The 22,606-nt window shown below is 38.5% G+C and overlaps 1 long non-coding RNA gene across 1 annotated transcript; it reads right to left on the bottom strand.

Annotated features, from left to right (window-relative positions):
- Positions 1–728: 728 nt before the first annotated feature.
- LOC113459026 (uncharacterized) lies at positions 729–21,799 on the bottom strand. The gene is made up of 4 exons (XR_003379820.2): positions 21,707–21,799; positions 10,915–10,979; positions 5,972–6,120; positions 729–864 (listed from the first exon to the last, which is right to left on the bottom strand). It is a non-coding gene; the product is annotated as an uncharacterized LOC113459026 (long non-coding RNA).
- Between the last annotated feature and the right edge of the window lie 807 nt (positions 21,800–22,606).

Below are 22,606 nucleotides of genomic sequence, written 5' to 3'. Positions count from 1 at the left end.
TGAATTTTTATACGTAGATTCTTATGTACTGAGGGTTATGTTCTAGAATTTACTTTCAGACACAGCTCTATGATATGTACTTACAAGAGGCACTTTGCTAAGTGTAATTGTCCTCCTGTAATGTGTGCAGTGAGAGGGAGACAGATAGAAGGATTCCTTAGGAATTTTTCCTTAGGAGTAAGTAAAAATAAGAAAAATTGTAATTTTGGTCTAGAATAATGGTCAGGATGAGTTTATCCTTCCCCAGCAACAGAACAGAGAGTTTAGGAAATTGAATCTGGTTAGATGAGGTTAACCACACATGTCCTGGGATGCTGAGCATCCCTCATTGTTGCCTTCTGTGAGATTACACCCATAGTTAGAACAATTGCTGCTAGTCATATTTTATGTATCATATTTCAAATTACTGTTATTTTGCACTTATTGGGTCACATTGCCAAAATTAATTAGTAAACTACAGTTCACAGCCTGTCATCTCATGTGCAGCTCCAGCTGGGCCGCTCTCTTCTGACACTTGCCTTTGGAAGGTGTAGTGTTCCAGAGTAAACGAGCTTACTTATGTGAAAAAATTGCTCCCCAAAGGGAAGAAAAGGTTAACAGTCAGACTTTTAGTTTATTGTACATGTTAGGATCTGATTATTAGAGATACTTCTGCCCAAATAAAGGTGCAAATGAGACCATATGATCTGAAGTTAATAGTACGGATTTTATTTAACAGTAACGTGAGATAGAGATAGAAATAGAAAAGAGGGAACAGAGGGGGAAAAAGACAGTGAGAGAGAGACAGATTAGGTAGGAAAAGAGTCACCACCACAAGAATCCAGAGAGTCTCACCGGTCCTCTTCACCCTGGCTTCTTGGGGTCCTGTAAAACAGAGTTCAATGGGTTAATAGATGTTCAGGTACAGTGGGAACACCCAAGAACCTCCCCTGGAGGGGAGAGGTTTACACTGCCTTTTGCAACACTGTGGATCTTGCACAGTCCATGGTGGAAGACTTCAGAAACAAATCTGGGGGAGATTTGGAGGTACTTGATGGTTTGTGACATCTTCAAAGACATGATACCTCAGTGTAGTTGAGCCAGTTATGCCCCATCAGGAGGGAAGAATACCCTACCTGTGAATGTGAATGTGAAATTCCCTTGTGACTTTGGCCTTTTGGAATAGAGGGGGGTGAGAGGAGAAGTTTTACAAACAGAGCCAGTTGTATAAGGGAGGACATTTGGCATAATTGCCATGGTAAAAAGCACCATCCTGCTTCTACAAGGTTTACTTCTTATCTGTCTCAAACCCCACCTTGTAACTTCTAGAATGGGTCATGGGGACCAGAGGCTTTACCACCACATGTCCAAAAACTCCTCCTTCCCCTCAGCTGGGCAGGGGGAGAGTCTGCAAACCTGGCCTTACCAAATGGCTGATAGTTTTGATTAATTAGCCATTATCATTTCAGTCTCTCATAGTCCAAATTCCCAGAATCCCGGAGGCACATTTTTGGGGGGGTGGGCTTTGGTGGTTGTGGTTGAGCAGTTGCTCCTTTGCACAGTTTGCTGCTGCAGGCAAAATCCTTCAGCGATCTGAACAGTTTTTGAGGCAATTCTGATCTAACAAGTCTCTAACAATGCTTGGAGCTCAGTACATTGCTGAAGAGAAAGCATCTTTTTCTCTTTTCCTGCAAAAAGTCTAATTGTAAGATGTCTAACTTTATACCCTCTAGGCCATTTATTCATGCAGAAAAGTTATTTAGAAAAATTTGTAAATCTGAATGTGACCCATAAAGCAAAATGATAACAGTGATTCTGACAGCAGGAAAAGTATTTCAAAAAGATGTTTCAAACACTTCATACAATGCTCTTTTAGCTGTTTGATTAACTGCATTAGATCTCCTCTTCCTCCAAGAAGAGAGATGTGTCATGATACATAGAGGGGGACACAGTTCATTCAATGTGACAGCTCAGCCCATAGGTGAGGGAAAGGATATTTTTCAAGTCAATGTTTTTTTCTAGTAATCTCTAAACTGCATCACTAAAATTTCCCACGATGGTATCACAGAGACAGGCTAATAAGGCTGCATAACCTTCTCAATCATATCACCTTTGACATTACTGGCATAACCAGATATCAGCCACAGAGTTGTTTCTTTAAGTTTCTCTGCATATGCACACATGGGATTCCTGTGTCTTTTTCTATCTGAACACTACTTGCATTATGAGTCTTATGAAGTCATATGGATTCCAAAGGACTGCAGTTAATAGGATTAATAAAGATTGCCTCAAAATTGACATTTTTTACAGACTCAAAACCAGTTTTATAGATTTCCACTTTATTTTTATGTCTGACACTTTCCACAGCATGATGGATAATGTTACAGTGACAGTAAATAGAGTTGACAGTAGAAAGACTCCTCATGGAAGACAAGATTTTTTCTTAATGGCTCATCTGTTGGATATCTCTGCAGAATTGGCTCCAGGTTGTAACCATTTTCAAGCTATAGCCAGAGGGTCCTGTGGACTGTGATTTTACCTTGCAGGTTTAGCTAATACAGAATAACAAGGCTTGTGCCAAAGTGATTTTTATTGCAGTCCTCTGAAGAATTTTCACAACATTCTGACTTTGTGGGGCTTTTGACTTCAAATTTGCTTTTGAATAGTCATCCATAATGGTTGCAGGTGTTTCATTTGAGTCAACTGCAAACCAAAGAAAGTCAGTTGCAGAGAATAAAGAGATTCTGATATTGAGCCATAAAAAAATAATTGTGAAATGAATCATATGGTAGAGGCTGCCTAACTTAACTGATTTTACTGAGAGACTTTGCAATAGCTAGACACATTATAATGCATTGTCTGTATCCAGGTGTTTGGGTATCACAGTAACGAGTGCTAGGGAAACATAGAAAATACATATTAATTAGCATTTCAAATGGATGATTGGAAAAAACTCTCAAGAACATCTTTCACAAATCCAATTCCTTATGAGTTGCTGGGGGGCTGCCCGGACCAGTCTACATGGGAGATTGTAACTGCCATGATAAGGCTTAAAATTTGCAGAATGATAAAATAGAATAAATATTAATAGATTAAAATTTGCAGAGTGATTGCAGATAAACTTGAGAAAGTGCTAATTTGTTCCTTATGGAATAATGACTTAGCCAAAAGGTCCTGGGAATAAATGTCTATTGTCTCCCCTTTTTTTGCAGCCAATTTTGTCTCAGCAGACAAAAGTTATCCCAAGGCTTGTATTAAAGCACAGTGGAGGGAAGCTCAGTGTATTCATACGCAAAAATGATTAGCCAATGCTATGATGAGTCACCACACTGGATCTGCTGTGTTTTACAAAGTTCATCTTGTGACCTTTTCAGTGTAAATATGATGTGATGGAAATGTGCAAGACATCTACATTAAACCTTGGATTCAGTCATTTTACCTTCAGCTGGAGGTTTGATGAATTTTATGAAAATTTAAGTGCTCGAGGAATATGCACATGGCTTGACAGTGCTGTGCTCCTCACAAAGGTAAAGATTGCCAAAGGGTTCCCTTTCCAAAGCTCTGAGCACAGCTCCCAGGATCCACATCTTGGTATAAATATCAGAATGAGCTTAAAATACCACAAACTGGCTGTTCAGAGGCATTCTTTTTGCTTAAATTCATATTTTTCCCTGCCTGGCTACAAATAACCACATTTACTAGAGTTAATGGAAAATCAAGAGCAAAGAGGTGTGAACTTAGAAACCCAGGCAGGTAATGGGTTGAATATATCTTTTCTCAGGGGGAATTCCTTTGTGATTTTTTCTAACCTGCAGACCTGCTTAAAGAATTAATCTTAAAAGCTTTTCTGGGTTTATTTTTTCTTTGCATTGGCACTTCTCTTTCTTGCCAAATAATATTTGGCATTTGAGAAGGACTTAAATTTAACTTCTGGGCAAAATTCAAACTTACACACACTAGCACACAACTGAATTATTTCAGTTTGTATTTTGTATGTCCTCATATTACTGAGATCAAAATGTCATTTATTCCTACTCAACTATGATCTTGACTTTTTCTTCTGTGCAGATTAATGAAAGTTTTTCCAAAGAGTCTAGGGAGATACTGTTTTAAGCCCATACATGTACATATGTATTTAAAAAAAACCAAAAAAAACCACATTCAAAAAGACCTTCTAAAGCAGCATTTTTCTGATAGTGAAAGTATCCTTTTCCATGAATCATCACAATTATTTGCAGCTACAGTCACAGAAGGTTCAGCATTTGTTATATATCCTCTACAGATATTTATAACTTGATCCCAGCTATGAAGTCATTTTGCATCATTTTCCCCTTGATATTACTTCTGAGAGTGTCATTTTCACTAAGACCTCAGAAAGTGCCAGCACATACACATTCATGAATTTAAGCTGTCTCTACATATTAATTAATTAATCATTCAAATTTTATTTTGTTTTTGTTCCTCTTTATCACTATGTAATTTTTAAAGGAGCAAAACAATGAAATACAAATAGCAGCAGTTCACAAGTCATTGACAGTTGTTAGACTCACAAAATTTTTATCTAGATACAAGGAAGAGGCAATTATTTAATTGGATTTAGAATCAGTGGGACTGAAAGGAAGAGGTTAACACAATCTAGTGATCAAAAATCTCCTGTATTTATTCATGACAAATCTCCATGCATATTTTTCTGTTATAACTCTAGCTACTGAGTTGGTAAATCATTTTTGAAACATGTGAGTTTGATTTTCCCGTAGCTGGTCACATTTGGATAAACACTTGTTTTTGAAAGTGACAAAAATGGCATAGGAAGCAGAGGCACTGCAAGAGCTGGGAGGAGTTCTCAACAGCTCCATAGCTGGTGGGAGTTTTTCTCAGGTGGAATGGCTTATGTGGTAATACTGTAGGCTAAAGGTTTTTCATCTGTGAGTGGAATTTTGAAGAGTTGGGAAGGAGTCAGGGGCTTTTTTGGCATGATGCTTGTCAGCCTTTGGTGGGCCACAGAACATAGCTGCAGCTATTGAAGTGAGAGTGAAGGCACACTGGGGGCTCGTTCAGTGCTGGGACTTGCTGAGCAGCATAAAATGAAGAGCTGTGTTGTCACATTGGGAACAAATAGTCCTGTATCTGAAGGGAAGTGGGCCTGGTTGTATTTAAGAACGTTTTGTGGTCTCCTGAGGGCTGAAAATTCAAAATACTTAGTGATTGGGGTTTTTGCTAAATCACACACTTATTCATTTCTCTTGTGGATAGCATGGATATCTTTAATTTATCTGATGAAAATGCCTGAGTCTCTAAACTTTCACTTGCCAAACTTCCTTGTTCTACACTTGAGACAAATGGATTATCTAGAGAACAGCATATATAGACCTACATGGTCCTGCCTTCCTATCCACAGTTTCCAGGAGCTGCTAGATTGGAGGTTTTCTGAAGCAGATGTAGCTTCTCTGAGGACTCCACAATTCAGCACCCAGTGAATGAAGATCTACCTCATTTGTAGTAAGTGCAGCTTCTCTTTGCTCCTGAACATTTGCAGTGGAATAAAGAGTAAACAACTCTTCCCAAACGCCAATAATGACTGTACACACTTTTTTATTCTACAGGCTGAAGACCCTTAGTCTATTTAGATACTCCTTATACAGAAGTGGTTTTACATTCCATTCTTCTTGGAATATTTCTTGCATTGGTTGGTTTTTTTCCTACTTTTTAAGAACAGGGAGCAAGTACAAATCATAATACCTGAGATGTGGACAAACCACAGATTTATTCAGCAAGATTTTGTATATACTTCCTTGTTTTGTACTCCTCTCCTAATGAGTCCTGCTATTTAGATGACTTGCTAGATTGTTATTAATCAGTGAGGTGATAGATCCATGAAATTACCTATTATAACCCCATGGTCCTATTACTAATTAGCATCAGTCAGAGAAGTGGTGCTGGATCGGATTTCATATGTGTTTGGCCAGGGTTTTCTCCATGTGCATTAACTTACATTTTTCTACACTGATCAATAAAATGACTGATGAAAGTCAGTCCCATAAAGGAATGCAACTCTTCAGAGGTGGGTCTCAGCTCTGCTTTTGTGTATATTTTAGAAATCTTCCAATATTTTCAGGTACTTCCAATCTTTTTTTCTGTGACCTATGTAGGGAGAAAAGAATATTATTATCACGCTAGCAGCTGTCAGAAATAAGAAATCTAATTAAGTCTGTCTTCTAGATGTGCATTCTGTCTTGGGGAGGTAGATGTCCAGATAAAGAACAGTTAAAGTGAAAATAACAGTGGTTTTGTCTGGTTCAGCAGCATTCCTAAAACAAACAAAACCCTTTTGTCCTTGTGGCTGCAGATACCATCTCCAGGAGCTGCTGTGCAGTGCCAGCCTGGATTACACCTGGTCAGCAGAGAGGGATGCCAGGGGACAGGGTGAGCTGCAGCCCCCCAGACACAGAAGGGGCAAGCTGCGAACAGCAACCACAGCTGTGGGGTTTTTCCAGGAGTTGCAGCTCATCTCTGCACTTTTGGGGTTGGCTTTGCCACATTTCTCTAAGGTGTGGGGCCAGGAAAGCTTCTGCACTATTAAGTTTTTCTCTCTTTGGTTGTTTTTTCACACAAAGCACGTGGAAGGGCTGGGTATAGGGTGTGACTTCTTGCTGTTCAGTCAGATTCAGAATTTTGGTTACAGGCAGCTCAAACTTCAATTTCTTGCACGTCATCTCAGGCCAGAGGAAAGAGCTATTCAGGAAACTTCTGTCAAAAGTTCCTCTGAAATTCTCTTCCATCACTCCAAATGAAATATGGTTTGTTAAGACTTTTTTTTAATCAGACTATGAAACACAATTTGAAAACATGAAAAATGAAATTAAAAAAATCATTAAACACATTCAATATAAAATTAAAGTGCTTCACCAATTTTGGAACAATGTTTTGATTTGGTGTTTGTTTTTTCTAATGGGGCCATTTCTGATTAAATTTATTTTTTCTTTGTATTAAAGATGTTTAGAAACTTGAAAATTAGGATACAGTGTTTGTGTTCTGGAAAAGAAATACCCTAATCAGACTATCATAACTTTCTGGTATCTTGGTTTTTTAATCAGGAAACATTGAAATGTTTGTTTCTACTCCAAAAATGGGTAGAAAGAAAATCAAAACGACAATTGTCTTTGTCTTAACTCATTTCCATATGTGGAAATTCCTGGCATAGTCCCTCAGCTTCTGCTGAGGCTATAGTCAGCAACTTGAGGTTTACTTAGTACAAAAATACTGTCAAGGTTTTAAGGACATTAAATGAAGCAGTTCATCAAATTCCTTTTCCTTACAAATGATTCAGATATTTGACAGTAAAATGCCAATATGTTTAAAAAATAATAAAAAGGGCATCTTATAATCTTAATATAATCAAGGGGAAAAAATCAGTTATGGAAGACCTCAGTCACCAAAGAGATACCTGATTTAAACTCTGCTGTTCTTTGGCATCTTGTTCTTCCAATTTCTGTGACTGAACTATTTCAAACAATGAAAACTACATCTTTCTGTGAACCTCAATTTAAGACCTGGACTCTGCATGTTTGAAATTACTTCAGAACTAAGCTAACAGTGCCGCAGCAGAGCCCTGAGCTTTGGGACTGATGAAAAGCATCCAGCAGGCAGAGATGTGCTTGCTGGAGTGCCAGGTGGATGCAGGAAACTTGGACTGGTTCACTGCTCTTAATAGCTTTGTGCCTTCACATTCTCCTGCTGCCATCCCACTCGTCCAACACTGCAGGTGATGCTAGACAGACAACTTTTGGTAACAACTCCTGTGTCCCCTGCCAATTTACTGTCATTAAAACCCCCAAAACATCCACAGAAAGGTGTTTCAGGATGTTGTAATTAAGCAGGAAAACTATTTATAAAGGCTGAAGTGCTGAAATGCACACACACAGGAGACAGTATGAACATGTCACAAGAGGGGTCCTTCCATTCTCTGCTGGTGCCTAAAAAAAAAAAAAGAAATTACTGCAATGGCTCATCTCCAGCAATGCCAGTTAACATGAAAAAATTCTCTACTGTGGTTTTTTTCTGCTTGTTTTGGGATAGTATAATGTTATTGGAACTAAATTGCAAGTTCTACTTTAACTGTAAAATGCTTTGTGAAGAGGCAGATGAAGAGTCAATCAGTTCTAATTTTTATGAGTCTTTCTGTTTAGTTGAAACTTCTGTCATACACTTGAGTGTTGAAATAATTCCAACTTTGCTCTGAGACGACTGTTTATCAAAAAAATGTGAATGACCACTCTGATTGGAAAAAAATTTCTGGAACTTTTTAAACCTTTAATGGAAAGTTATATGGCGTGATTGCCTGTAATAGTAAAATGGTAGAATCTGATGCCTCAGGTAATTTCTTGAAATGTAGTCAGGTGTCCTATGTCCCTAAATTTATCTTGTACTTGACTATGAATCTATTTTTAAGTGCTGCCTTGTAATCAATTGTATTTTAAAGTTCTTCTTAAGTCTGTGAAGCAGTTTCTTTGTCTGGACATCTGGACAAAGTGTTACCACCTGCAAATACTGCTATGTCTATTTAGCTCTTTTCCAAACAAACATATTAACTGCAGTTTCCAAAATAGATCAGCATTTTTCACTATAAGTTTCTAATTTGGGAGTAAGCTACATATTCTATCTGCTGCAGTTTTGTCAATCACTTTCTGAACTTACAGCAGAGAATTCAGTTTTCTTTCATGATTACTTTGTTTTCCTAATTGGTTCCTGGGGAAATACTTTTCCAATTAAACACACTGTCTTTCAAGTGAACTTATTTATGAAATGGTCTTCATCATCCATTGTTTAATACTCTTGATGCATTACAATAGACTAGAGAAGTACAATTGTCCTTAGTAGAAGCTCTGTCAGCGTGGGCTCATAGCATTCTTATTTTGGTGATTTTCTACTTTTGTCTTAATTATTGTTCCAAAAACTTTTCTGAGTATTCATAGCCTGTAACTCTGAGAATTCCCTGGTTTCCCTTTTTGGAAGGAAAGAGCAATGTTTGCTACCCTGCCATTCCGTGTTTTTTAATGAGCTATTCTGTATTCTTTGTTAGAAACAGCAGCTATGCTTCTAAGAGATCTCCTGGAGGGCTGCCATCAGTCAGGTGACATGCTGCTCTTTAATTTATCAGTTTAATTTTCCTACTCTTCTTATTTTGACAGATCAGCCTGACATAGTGTGCTCTTTATTTCCTGATAAGGATAGAGCTTGGATAGGTACTTTGGCTGTATTTGCTGTGGTGAAGACTGATATTGAATTTTTGGTGCACTGTAATGCTGTTCCTAATATCTAAACTCAACTTATTTCAGCCTGTCTTTATGTTTTACAGTCAGGTTCTGTGTTATTATGTAAAATTCTGATTTGGTTATAGGTTTCTGAAAAATCTATTTCATCATGACCTTATTGCAATGTCAGGCAATGCAGTAAAGCAGCTTCTGCTTTAAAGCTGTTGTCCTCTGCATATGGACACTTCTTTCCCAGCACAGCCAATGTGCCTGCTCCTATTTAAATCCCTTTCCAAACAGTGGCTATAACCTGTCCCTCTCCATTTCACCCCAGCTGCCCTTGCATTTCTGACTGCCCTTGCAGATATTTGCCTGAGCAAAGCTCTCCCTGGTTCTTGTCAATATTTCTCTTGTTCCATACTAAAGGGAAGTCTGAGAACTTGGAGAGACTGTGCCAGCAATCTGCTTGCACTTTGGTTTAAGGTGGAGGCCATTTCTATGCCGAGGCTTTTCTTGTGCACCTTCCCTCCTGTCAAACAGACTGAAACCCTCCCTGAACACCAGCTGTCCAGATGTTCGCTGGTTCTGTATTGGGATACCTGATGTAACTTGTCTGGTTCTTGCTGTGGGCACACTGGGTCAAAGCATTTTCCCCAGCAGCCTGAATCTAACTTACAAGACCAAATCTCACTTTTCCTGATATATTACATTGACATGATGTAACTTCTCTGAAACATTTTTTAAATGCTTGCTGCTTCTATTTGAAGTGCTGTAATATTATTTAAAATAAAAGCTTTAAATGAATAATATGTTAATAAAGAGTGACCTTTCCATTTTCAAAAGTCTAAGTAGAAAACAATTGTACAAAGAGCAGCTTTTAATGGGAAAGTCAGTTTTATGCCAATAGCCTATGTGAAAAGATGATGGCACCATTTCCTACAAAACCTATTACTGTATAGGGAGATTGTCACTTATCCCAACACAGACTGTGCAAAGATCAATGTTTACCCTTCTCTGAATCACATATAAAACAAATGATGTGAAGAGAAGATTCACCATCTATTTAAAAACACTGGTTTCTATTTTGGACATAACATGTAAAATTTCTGTTTAGCAATTTCAGTTAATTGTTAGATTAACATTTTTGGGAACAGATTGCAAACTTCAAAATGGAAAAGATCATTTTAGGGAGGGAACCAAGGCAGCTGTCAGTGAGCAAAAATTAACATAAATTTGCATAACAGATGTACAGTAAGGTGTCTATGACAGACAATCGCTGAATATTAATGATACAGACCACGACATCATTTGCGTAAATGCTGTCTGCTGGGTATTGAAGCTGCTGCGCTATTTGCAGAAGACAAAGGAGCGCAGAGCTGAACAGATGCACCAAATACATCGATGCATCTTAATTTATGACATCCTCATGAAAGACCTTGTGGTGCGATTTCAGGTTTTATTACAAATAATTCGGAGATAAAGGAACTAAGTAATTATCTTTTCCACTACAGTCAGTTCTTTCAAAGGGGAGGGAAGCTTACTTGTGACAACCATTGTGATTTTTTTTTTTTTTTATGGAAAGCCTCCTTAAAAAAATATCCCCATTACAAAGAGTCAAATATTCATCATCATTAAAAGATTAGCGCATATTAGCATGCTTCATGGGACTTGCCACCTAACATACCGTCACCACCACAACTGGAGTCCTCGGACAGATTATGCATTTCAACGAATCTGCAAGGAGAAAAACTGCAAAGAAAGACAATGATATAGGCTGTTCAAAAAAAGAAAAAATTACCAATGTAATGATGTTTTAGATGACTGTTAATTAGATTTCACCCTCAATCTTTCCTGCCCTTAGTCCTTGTTATAAGCTGCAGGTACAACCAGAAACACCCAAAGATTTAGAGGTATCTATAGATATACCGAATATTCTTACTACGTTATTCCCGAAGCTGGAGAAACTAATGGAAGCTATATATAGCTGATAACAGAAAAAAAATATTTGGGTCCCTGACTATACAGTGCAATAAAGTTACTGAATGAGAAAAGGATAAATATAAGAAAATAACAACATCAAACTAGACTAGTAAGCCATGTGTATAGAAAATCAGGCAAGGCATGGGATACTTCTCTTCTGTGCTATTAATTTATTTTGGCCTTAATGGATTTCTCTCCAAGCCCATGCTACCATAAGAAAATGAATTGCTGACATGATGGATCTGTTGGTTGCACATACAGAGTTTTATGTGCATAGTATTCAATTTCATTCTTGTCAGCTAATCAGCAGCAGCCAGACTTTTTATTTCAAGGGATTTCCTTTTCCCATTTGAACAGAGAATATAGCCCAGTAATCACTCTGCAGAGCCACTCTGTGAGCTGTTATTTCCACCTGCTTTTTCCTCAGAATCTCTATCAAAGCCCTAATCCAGTAACCTGATAAAATCCTTTCAAGGTCCTGTAGGGTCCATTGTGAAACTGTTCGTCTGAAAGGATTGTGGAATAACAGGAAAGTTACCCTGTCCCCAAAAGAGCCATATGGTAATTATTTTAATGGAAGCTCTGTATGGCCAGAAGGCAGTTAACATGCTATTTCACATTTTGCGTGAAAGAATGGAAAAACTGCAGTCTGACACTCTTCTGTCCAATTTTGCTACCAATATCTTTTACAGAAATGAAGCTTTATTCTGTGTTTCACTACACTAACAGCAGGTGATAGGCTGATGCCCAGATATACTAACAAGAGGTAATGGTAAAAATGCCCTTTCTTTCAGACTTTGTCTGCATTCACAGTCTCACTCCACTTGGGGAAAGAGATGGTGTGATAAGTGGAGAAGGAGCATGTCCAAGGTGCCCAAAACAGGGATGAACAATGGAACTGGAAACTTTCTTTGATGTGATGGAGACCATTGTGCTTTATTGTCTCAATAACAGAAAAGTTCTTACTTACTACAAGTGGCTCAGCATTTAGGTGGTCTAAGGTTTTATACAACTGTAGGTAAGCAAATTGCTGATATTCCCTTCAGTAACTTCTGAGCTGTGTTGACCAACTTCAGTCACCACTGGCAGAGGAGATGAGCCTTGAAGACAGCTGAGGCTGCACTGAAGAATTCTGTTTCCCTGCTATGAGAGCTACTTTAGGACTCTTTGTCCTAGTCTGCCTTGTTGGACCACAATTTTCTTTTCATTTCTTGAGTAACCAGCTGGCAGAGTTTCTTGGGCACCAACAATGGGAGAAGCTTCTGGCAACTTCTCACAGAACCCATAGGCTCACCCTGCTACCAAAGCCTTTCTATGCAAACCCAATACAGCTGCTATACTTTCATGGAAGCTTCCAGGCAGCTCTACCAATGTGCTGGCTTCCCACTGGGGCTGGAGGAGCAGACTAGTTAAAAGATTATCTCCAAAAGGAGATTATTTGTTCTGACTGATTAAAGGAACCATGATCCTGGGTACTCTGGAAGTCTGTGGAGTTTGAGCCCAAGTTTCAAGGAAGGAGGAAGAGTAGGCAACAGTTATTTGTAGTTTCTGTTTAATGTTCTTCCTTTATATTTGGGGGCTAGTAAAAAAAACGTAACTACCACCTCAAGGAAGCATTCAGCATGCATTTTTCCATACAATTCAACCAGTATCCATGTGAGGACAACAAACCAGTGAGAGGAACTGCTGTGCTTCTGGCTGGGAATACAGTTCTGGAAGCACTTGCAAATGGCTGCATTGTCATGGGGTATGATAGGGCTTCTTTGGTGCCTGCCAGAGGGCTCATGAAACCTGTACATCCTGTCACTGCCCAGTTGCCAGCAACACGAAAACACTTGGCAAATGAAACATGAAAAGCTTCAGAGCTTGGTTTGTTCGCTTTTGCACTATTGTAAAACCACTGATTTCATTGGATTTACTCTGAATTTATGCTGGTATAACTGAGAGGAAGAAATGGTTCCGTAGAGGTAATATATATTATTTTATTCATTCCATTTTTCTCTAAAACAATTTAAAAGCCTTGGCAAAAGAAGCCCTAGGTTGATGCATAATATACCAAACAGAGCAGTAACTAAAATCGATCTTTTTTCCACCACTGTAATTCTCCCTAGGTCACTTTTTGAAAACTGCTACAACATATTTTAATAAACAAATACTCTTTGTATTCATTTGGATACAGATTTCACAGGGAGGTCACCTTCTGAGTGGTATCCTGCAGCTCAGGCACTCTCAGCAAGATGTGCCTGAGGAATGGGCTGCAGAATTCCATGGCCTATTTTGGAAAAACAAATATCATATTTGTTCTAAATGTCATGTGAAGATCTCCTTCCATGTCTGAACAGCTAGAAGATATAGTGTGGTGATATCTTTTCCTTTCTGCTTTTTTAGGTGATAACAGGAAATTCCTCTACTTTTGGGTTACTTTGTAAATAAAAACTTATTGTTAGCAATGACTAAGTTATAGTTAAGCTACTTAATTATTTTGCTAATTTTGTTGTGAGTTCTCAGACTAATTCTTGGTTCCTGTTCCACCCAGTATGTAAAAATCCTCTGGTCAGAAACTCAGGGATCAGCCTGGCCAAGCACGAGGGGTGTAAACACTGACTGGGAGCGGTGATCCATTTGTGAGGCATGATCCCCTTAAAAAAGCAAAGGAGAGCAAGATTTTTGATGAGGCACAGGAAGGACGCCTTAAAGCTAAGCTGTAGATATTATCAAAAATGTCTTTTCAGTACTTTGGAGCCCGCTGTCCTGATCATATCTACAAACTCAATAAAATAGTTTTGGGAAAGAAAGGACTAAGATGACGAGTATCACACCAGAGTGAGCAAAGGCAGGCAAGGATCTCGTTGCTGTGGTTACTCAAATTGATTATGCAAAGGGTAGTTCTGGGCTTTGGAGGAAGTGGGGATGATGTTAGTAGATATCTATCTGGAGATATTAGGAGGGAAGCATTCTATACAATTTCTACATAAAGGATTTGGAGAAAATAAAATAAGGAGAAAATATATTGAAGAGTACATCAGTGTGAGGATGAGCAGAAAAATAGAAAAATAGAGCCAAGAAAACTCCACAGAGCATTGATCCAGAGATAGCGACAGACAGGGAACATATCAGAAATTAGTACAAAAGTTCAAACTAGGAAAAGCATTCAGTGAGACAGGAAATGCAAATGGTGACAGAGAATTATGTCTGGTGGATGAATAAAAAGAAAATAGTGAAATAAAGTGAGAGAAGGTGAGTGAAAGGTGAGAATGACTGGAGTATAAGCTTAGTGTTCAGAGAACTTAAAATGGGAAGGTACAAAAGAGACAAAGCAATAAATTTCAGATAAGCTCTGAAGGTGTAAAGAGGAAGAACTTTTGGTGTCAAATTGATTAAATGCTAAAGAAAATGTTTAGTCTCTAATTTTCATTTAAGATTAAACCCTAGTGAAACATGCCAACCCCACAGCCTCAGCAGAAGTAAATTCCAAAACTGGGAAAACTAATTTGAAGTATCTTACCCCAGAATACAGTAGTCATCCTTTATGGGCAAAGATTAGAGCAACCCAAAAGCTTGATGCATGCAGTAGATAACTAAAAATAATAATGTGAAATGCCAGTAAGATAGACTAGGCCACAAAAAATACTTTTGTGAGAATGTTCCTAAAAAAATATAAAGAGAATGACAAGAAAGAGAAGAAAACCTTCTAAAGGACAAAACTTGCATATGTATTTTAATATATTATAATCTTTATTATAATCTTGAACCTTCCATCCAAATCAAAGAACAGACTGCAGCACAAAATGTTATCCCACTTCTGAGAAACTGATAAAATAATAAAATGGAATCTATTCAATCTGAATAACAGTGGGCAAAAATCCACTAAACACCACCTACCTACCTCAAGCCTGAATTGACCCATGTTACTGCTATTAACTAGTGGAATGTTCTTGGGAAACCCAGCCAGGAATAAGAAACGTAGCCCTGAGATGGGGCATATGTGTCAGGAAAACAGCTGTGTAAATAGTGAATCTTTTGTTTTGCTGGAAAGTAAAGAAAAAATAATTTTGGATTTAGCGTGCAAAGGAAACATTTTTAAGGTAAACTAAATTTCTTTTGGGCCGATTACTTGCAAAATGACTTGCTTATATATTTAGGGGTTTTTTGCTTATCTGGGTTATTTATAGCTTAAAAATAATAATTATTTTTTTTACAAAATTTTCTAAATGACAATTTTGAAAGAAAAATGTATAAACACACAATTTTCTTTAAATATAAAAAATTATTTTGGGGGTGAAGGATGGCTATTTCAAGCCTCTTGTGTCTCTAACTCTTGAGTAAATTCAGTGTAACTAGTTGTTATATTTTGCTGTTCGTTGAATAATTTCTTCCAGAGATACTTTAGCCAAAAACTTTCACAGAAATTTAGTCTAAGTTAAGCCACAAGTCTGTTTTTCACAGTAACAAAAGACGTAAATGTTCTCATAGGAGCAGATAGTAAATCGGAAAAAAAAGATAAAAAAACAAAACTAAAATAAAACCAAATTAAAACAAAACTAAAAAAAAAACTCAAAGAAAAACAGACCAAAAAAAAAGAAAAAAAAGGAAAAAAAAGAAAAAAAAAGGAAAAATCCTCCAAACCTAAAAGGTCGTTTACATGTATCCAACACAAGAAAGTCACTGGATCTAGAAGACTGCTGGCGTTTCTTCACTCTTTGGCTTTCATGGGACACTGATGCTGGAAGGGGCCAAGATCCCAGCTGGGAGCCTTGCCAGGAGAGGCTGGAGCAGGGCTGGGGGGGTCCCCAGGTTCCCCCAGGAAGGGGGGGAATGGGTGGGACACACACAGCACAGTTGTTAGTTCTGGGATCTGGTGGTGGCAAGGAGAAAAGGAATAGGCTATAGAAGGAAGAATGGGCTATAAAAAGTGAAGTTTATAGCATTTCCAATGTTCAGAAATTTAGAAAAAGCTCCATGCCTGAAAGCATGAAGATTCAAACAACCCAAGGCAATTTTCTAGCTAAAAGCAGTAAATCTCTTTCAAATAGCACCTTCTCAATTTCTTTCTCAAAACCTTTTTTTCAAAAGAACCCTAGCGTGCCCTTTTAAGATATATAAGGTTTTCTTAGCTGACAACTTTTATGTTTTCTCATCCGCTTTCCAAAACAAAACCACTCAGGCCAGATTTTTTCACCCAAATCACCCAAACTCCTCAGCCAGGCCATGGTTTGGTGGGAGCCATTGTGAATGCACAATACACAGGTGCTAGAGTGCAGTGAAATATTTGGAAGACCTGGAATCAGGAGTCCGATGGTTGCCTTCCATCCTGTGCTGTCACTGCCTTCTCCCTCTGCTGTGGCAGTCTGTAGTTTGCATTTGTGATCCAGTGCCTGAATTCCAGGCCAACCACAGCTTTGTGAGTTTAGAAACCAAAGGAAAGAGCTAAGAAATGACAAAATGTTCAAAACAATGAAACTGTTAAAAAGAGTTTAAGAACGTTTAAACTATGATCTTTATTTCTACCTAAAAGGAATTTAAGAAAATTGTGAAATACAGCTTTCTAACCAAATTACAGTCATGCCAGAAATTAAATTGTGCTTCTAATTGAGAATTTGGTTGTGTCATCTCAATGAGAAATTAAAGCATGTTTTCAGTTTTTGTTACACAAGTGTTTTTCTTCTTTGCTGCTTCTCCTTTTTTTCACAGCTTGTTCTGTTAATATTTGAGTGTTTAACCTTGGTTTTTGTTCTCACTCCACAATACTAGAATATCTCTGTGACACATATTCCTTGAGCTATTCTCTCATGTTCAGGTGGTACACATTCAAGGTCATGGTCCTTATTGAAAAGCAGGAGAAAGGTGAAACACAAAAAATTATCTGAGTAATTTTCTGTTTCTTTTGCTTTTATTGAAACTGAAGCTTGTACTGAATAAGGACCTTCTGCTTCTTTTCAATATAATACAAACACAAAGTATTTGTTTTGGTATTACCAGGACTAAATTTCAGTTTTTTAAGTACAACAAAGAGAAATACGGATGTTGTGAATCACAGGGAAGAGAGTACACGGTTAGTTGATGTCCTCATTGAAACACATGTAAAGTAATTTACTCTCTTAATGTGCTTGCAGAACTAAAAATGGGGGAGGGGCACAGGAGTGGGGATGAATTAATATTTATGCTTGTGCTGATTTTGGCTGGGATATAGTTAATTTTCTCAGAGCAGCAAGTGTGGGGCTGTGTTTGGGGTTTGTGCTGGAAGCAGAGCTGGTAGCTCAGGGATATTTTAGCTGTTGCTGAGCAGCCCTTCCACAGAGCCAAGGCCTTTCCTGTCCAGCATCCCACCCCAGCAGACAGGAGGCTGGGGGTGCACAAGGGGCTGGGAGGGGACACAGCCAGGACAGCTGACCCCAGCTGACCACAGGGATATCCCACACCACATGGCTTTGCACTGAACATGTAAGGCTGGGGAGGAAGAAGGAAGTGAGATATGTTTGGAGTGATGGTGCTTTTCACCCACACCATGAGTGTGACCACACCATCCTTCCAAAGAATAGCTGAACTGCTGCCCATCAATGGCAAGAGGTGAATAAGCTCCTCATTTTGTTTTGCATATGTGTGTGGCTTTTCCTTTACCTGGTAAATTATCTTTTTCTCAACCCACGAGTTTTCTCTTTTTCACTCTTTCAATTATCTCACCCCAAGCGAGTGGCTGTGTGAGTTCTCAGCTAGGGTTAAACCACACACATTTTCAATAAAAAATCATATTTAAATGAGAAGGCGACATCTTTTTGTGTGTTTGTTTTGTGTTTTTGGGGTTTTTCTTTTTGTTCTTTTTTTATAAATATATAAATTATACAGTGGAAATAAAAAACATTTAAGAAAATTAATCTGTTTGTCATATCTGTTAACATTATATTTAGACAATACTTCTTTCATTCTGAGACAGCAATTTTTCACCAATAAGCAAATTCTGTTAAGAAAAAATAAATATGCTTAAGCCCAGATGTTTCATTAGTTAAAAATCTGGCTGCTGAGTTACTAAATCTGAAACTTCATAAGGAACTACTAGAAGTGGATGTGAAATATCCAGGACATTCATGCCATAAATGTGCAAATAATAGAGATGTATAGAGATTAGATTTCTCTTTATATGCATTTGCATAGGCAAGTATTTATGTAGCTTTTCCAGGACCAAATTAATCTTGGTACTCAAATCCAAGAATTACTCCCAAGTCATGCCTTCAGCACATGTGATGGAGTTTAAACATAGCCAAGTACCACTCCCAGCTCATGTCTGATCTACTCCTTTGTGTTTCACAGCCCAGTAAGGAAGAACAAGTTTAAACACCTATTTTACCACAGAAATGGAACTCTAGTGCCCAGACAAGTCCTCTGGAAAACCTGTAGCTGTAAGGAGCCTAGTGCTCCTTATCAGTGAGGCAGTGTCATGTAGATGAGCTGAGGCCCAATACTGAAGATGCATTATTTGATTTTTAATCAGAGGTTTTTTCCTTGTTTATTTCTTTGTCACCAGAGAAAAGTTTCTTTGGTATTTATATGTTAAAGATCTTGTATTCTAACCTATCTGATCTCAGGAGATGTTTGATGGCTTTTTGTTCAGTTGCACTGTAAAAATTATTTCCTCCAGAACAATTGCCTTGTCAGCAGTGTAGTCAGCAATATTACACATACATTTCACTTTTCCTTCACTCCCAATGTTATATTGCATTACATTTTTGGAGCAATCTCCCCCATAAATCTGCACTCTTCAGTTCTAGAAAAGCAATTTGCAATGCTGTGCTTCCTTCCCAAACTTCACCAGGTACTGTTGTTTTCTTGGTGCAAAATAAATAACAGTGTGTGATAAAGACATCTATTTTGACAGTACTGATTAACTAGTACAGCCGTGTCCCTTCCAAAAAGCAGCTCCTTTTGAGTGAACAATCCATTTCAAATGGTCTTTGGTCTTGTTGCTCTGCTGTGTAATCCGTTTTTTGTTTGTGTGTGTGTATGGGCTCTTGAATCATAGCCAGCTCCATTGGTTCCAAGTGATCCTTGGAAGTGTGCCAGTGTAGAAGTAGAGAGAGGACAGGAAAATGAGACATTCTTCTATATTTTTTTCCCCCAAGAAGCTTTCGTAAAAATCAGACCCTTCTTGGATGGTGCAGGCCCATCACTACAGCCATTAGGGGTTGGTTCAAAAGAGTTGAAAGCCTCCAAGGGAATCTATTCAATGTAAATATTTTTATAGAACAAGGATTAGTGGTTGTTATTATTATTATTATTATTATTATTATTATTATTATTATTAGTCATTTTAAGGAAAGCCCAATGAAACAATTGTTTCTATCTGCACCAGTCTTTTGAGTTCTGTTATCCCATTCCCAGGAACTACCTCAGCTGTCAGTTCCTGCACTGGCAGCTGCCACCATGCTCCTTGTACTTTGTTGAAAACAGAGCCAGACTTGATTTACAAATTTCCATCCTATAAAACTAGTTTCAAAGCATTTGTTTCTAACTGTGGATCCATCTACAAAGAAGATCTTAGAGTTGCTTAATTGCCTGCAGAAATATCTGCTTGGCCATTACATGATTTCTGCTGTCTTTTGACCATGAGTGCTCCATGAGCAGAGTTGATACTACCACAGCTATTTCAGACTTCAGAGATGTGTTTATGAGACAGTGAGGGGGGCTGATAGCAGGTGTCTGCGCAAAACCAAAGTCTCCTGTGTAGAGGACTTATGATAAAATCAAGGCATAGTATGTCAGTGCCAAACAGTGGATGAGTGTTTCTGGGAGAGAGAAGTATTCTCTTCACATCATTCTGGCATAAGGCACAGCAGGGCACTCAATGCACTAAGAAATGGCAGGACTGTACTGAAGAAACAGTCACTTCTTTACTGAGAAGTTTCTCTCTCTCTGCTTTGGGGAGTTTCTCTAATTATTTGCAAAAAAATTCTGGGAAAGCTTCAATGTTCAGGCATGTGACCTCCTCTCATGGATTTACTTGTCATTTTTCCCTTAGTCACTGGTCATTTTACTCTTTTTCCTTTTTACATCCCACTGTAACCTGTTCTTACCGTCATCCCACTCTGGAGCACGTTCTTAATTTATTTTCTATTCTGCAATTGATGTGCTGCATACAAAAAGAGCACTACAAAAACTCTAAGGTCTAATGGGGGAAATTCTGCATCAGCTACTAGCTTTTCTAGGGCCTCCTGTATCATAGATCCTTTCAAAATCAGAAGATATGAGAATGAAGATGCATGACTGAAGTGATACAAAAGTTATATTCTTTTGCCAGGTACAGTAACTACTGCTTCCTCGCCCAGAAAATGGGAACAGCACAGCTCCATCATCACTCTTTCAGTCTTGGAAATGGGAGGCATCTGAAACTGGAAGGTGTCATGTAGGAGTAGGAAAATCTCCATGACTCATCTAGGATAACCATTTCCCACCCTTGAACGATTTTTATCAGTCTTGTTTTATACTATTTGATTTGATTACTGTGGTCTTGTGTGTCTGTCAGTAGTCTTGAAGCTAGCTTTCTGTGAGCAGCTAGATCAGCTGAAGTTCTGTCAAACTGACTTCCAAGTTCATGTCTAGCTATGTCAAGGAGGGGCTCAGAAGGGAGCTCTGCTTAGATTTAACTAAGCTCCCTTAACAACCACAAATAATTTCCCCACTGGTTCTCTGTGTTAAAGAAGGAAACTCGGTTTGAAGATTAATTTCAGCTTCTCCTTTTCCCAGGGTGTTAAAGGTCAGTCCCCTGCTGATTCCGGTTTGATTGAGCCTTGAGGTCACTCCTGAATAGTCTTAGAACTACAAAGCATAGTTTGAGTCATTGGGAGCAAAGAAAAGTGCTGCAATGCAGATCAGCGACATAAGAATATCAGGATGAAAAATGACAGCCCCTGAGTAATTTCATTAGTGTTGTTAATACTTGAGAGGTCTGAGGGCAGAATTTGTACCAACCTCATGCATCAGAGTAGGATTAAAACTGAATATCTCAAGCCACATCCTGTGGTGATAGAGAGGAAGCAGCAGTTCTCCATTATATGTGTACTTGGTGGGGAAGCCAGAAGGGTTGTTGTCTCTTGTTAGTTCCAACGAGTAAATCTAGCCCCATGGTGTGACAATTATTTCCTCTGACCAAAGAAAATATCCAGCATGGATCCAGCTATGTTCCTATATTTTCCTGGATCCCAGGAGAGCATTTAGTTTCTGTGACTCTCTAAGCCCTTATGCTCACATCTGCAAGCAGTTGAGAGAATAACTTTGGATGTAGGTTCAATGACTCTGAACTTTTAGCTTAGTTCTTGCCTGTTACCCCTGTGTGCAAAGAAAAGGAGAAGGAAGGGAGAAAGGAAGCTTTAGAGAGTGAAGAAAAGGTCAGCGTAAATGAAAAGCAGTGCAGGACTCTGGGTGGGGCAGCAGATGGAAATTAGTCATTTTGTTTCTCTCAGAGGCTGCCCCAGCCCAGCTAGATGACAGCAAACAGATTGCCTCACCTTTACAGCTTGTGTCCATTTAGGCTTGGAGCTTCTTGGTGCAGATCTTGGGACAGTGAGTTTCTTTCTGCAGGCTCCCACTCTTAGCTGGAGTATCTGGGTGTCATTGTACCATAAATAAATAAATAAATAAATAAATAAATAAATAAATAAATAAATAAATAAATAAATAAATAATGTTACCAGGGCAAACACATAGATAATGGTGTGCATGGCCTCTATTCTGAGAAGATGGTTTTGCCTATGATGATTTCTCTAGCCAATACAAATGTCCCTTCTCCTAGTTTATTCCAAATAGCTTCTCTGAACTGCTGGTACTTGAACTATCCATGAAGGGCCTGTTTGTTGTGTAGCTGGTACTGTGGGGAATAAAATTTGTGCATTAGAATGCAATGGGGTTAAGCAGGGGAGTCTGCAATATGCAGCAACTACTCTTGGGCTGGAGCATTTCCAAGCCTCTCGGTTTTCAGAAGCAAATTAAGTTCTCCATTGGGAGCAGGCAGAAAAGGAAGCATGTTACTACATCAAGCATGAGCTTCTAAAAGAATCATTGAAGCATTTTTGTTGGAAGGGAGCTTTAAGATTAGGAAATCCAGCTGTTAACCCACCACTGCTATTGTGCTAACCCATTAAACCTTGACTCTGTGTGCCACATCTGTGCATCATTTAACGTGGTGGATTCACCTCCAGCAGTGGTTAATCCACCACTTGCCTGGGCAGCCTGATCCACTGCTTGACCACCCTTTCAGTGAAGACATTTTTTCTAACATCCAACTGAAACTTTCTCTTGCACAACCTGAGGCCCTTTCCTCTTCTCCTATATTTTGTTCCTTGGGAGAAGAGACCAACACCTCCACCTTCCTGCAGCCTTCCAGGGATTTGTAGAAAGCATAAAGGTCC

Source organism: Zonotrichia albicollis, chromosome 5, assembly GCF_047830755.1.
Source record: "Zonotrichia albicollis isolate bZonAlb1 chromosome 5, bZonAlb1.hap1, whole genome shotgun sequence".
NCBI lineage: Eukaryota > Metazoa > Chordata > Aves > Passeriformes > Passerellidae > Zonotrichia > Zonotrichia albicollis.
The sequence above is the reverse complement of the archived record's forward strand: the minus strand, read 5'-3'. Positions and strand labels throughout refer to the sequence as shown.